Genomic DNA, 1,288 nt, shown 5'->3' with positions numbered 1-1,288 from the left:
GACAGGGACGATTCTCAGAACCTCAAAAGCTCTAGCTGCTAAAGTGAGGCATTTGGAGCTGAGGTTCCCGATGGAAGTCCATTGCCTGGAGTCCCGGGGAAGCAGGATTCGCCGAGGAAGCAGGACCTGGGAGGGCTCCTGCCGCCGCCGCCGCCGCTTCCAGCCGCGGTTCCCGGGTCCCCTGCCTACGCCTCCCAGCCCTGCGCCCCCGGAAGCGCCCGGGAGACCCGGCTTCCTCCGCATCTTCAGCCCCCCAGGCCAATCCCCGAGGATCCGGCCATCCTAAAGTGAACACAGGGGTTTATCTGGGGGGCTCGGTGGAGTTGGGCTTCCTTACTACGCCTCCCTCCGTTGCTGCGAGGGAAAGAAAGGGAGATCCTAGTGGAATGCACTGATGGAATACTGTTAATCCTAATAATAATGTTCCCAGCACAGGTAACTCTTAAAGAACTGAGAGAGGGAAGATCTGAGCAGGATTTCCGAAGTGGTGCCCTCTTGAATTCTCATTGGATCCTCCCGAGCAGACTAAATCTCTCTTGCTGCTCTATCTATCAGGATGACTACAGCTTCGCTCACTAGTTCTCTCTTTATCTCGCTGTCTTCAACACATCTTTTTACTTCTCTTCGCAGATTTATCTGTAGTCCACCTTCTGGTCTCTGGGGTTACACAGCTTCTATTTTCCCCCACTGTCTGGGGCTGTACAGTCCGTAAATTTTCACTTTGCCTGCCTAAGGATCACCACAAATAAGCCTCCCCCCTCCCTCTTCTCGCCCCCCCCACCCCCAATAAAAGGCACCTCTTTCACATTTTGCCTCCCTTCCTTGGGGCTTCCTGGCTTTCCGTGTAACTGGTTTTTACTTGGTTACATGCCACCAGGAACTGCTGATTATTTCAAAGTTCCACCAGCCTGAAGCTCATCACTCTACCTTGCTTTGGAAGATCATGGAATATCTGTTGGAATTCTGGATGTATTTTTCTCACAGTCTTCTTGCTTCCTGAAATTTCCACTGGTAAGTTCTTCTCTTCATATGTGATTAGAAACTTACTGCTAGTGTTATTTTTGATAAACCTGTGTGTTTAAAAAATGTCTCATGTCTTACATTTTTGTCACTTTCAGAACCCAAAGATCTATGTGACCCTGTTGATTAATTAGTATGTTCCTTGCAATTGTGCTACTACGATACAGCCCATGTAATGAATCACCCCATCCCTTTTTACATTCTTTATTTCTGCACTCATTTATGTTCAGGTTATAGGAAACATTAACCATCCCTCCCTCCACCCCCC

Source organism: Bison bison, unplaced genomic scaffold (genome assembly GCF_000754665.1).
Source record: "Bison bison bison isolate TAMUID 2011002044 unplaced genomic scaffold, Bison_UMD1.0 scf7180017864325, whole genome shotgun sequence".
NCBI lineage: Eukaryota > Metazoa > Chordata > Mammalia > Artiodactyla > Bovidae > Bison > Bison bison.
Note: the sequence above shows the minus strand (reverse complement) of the source record.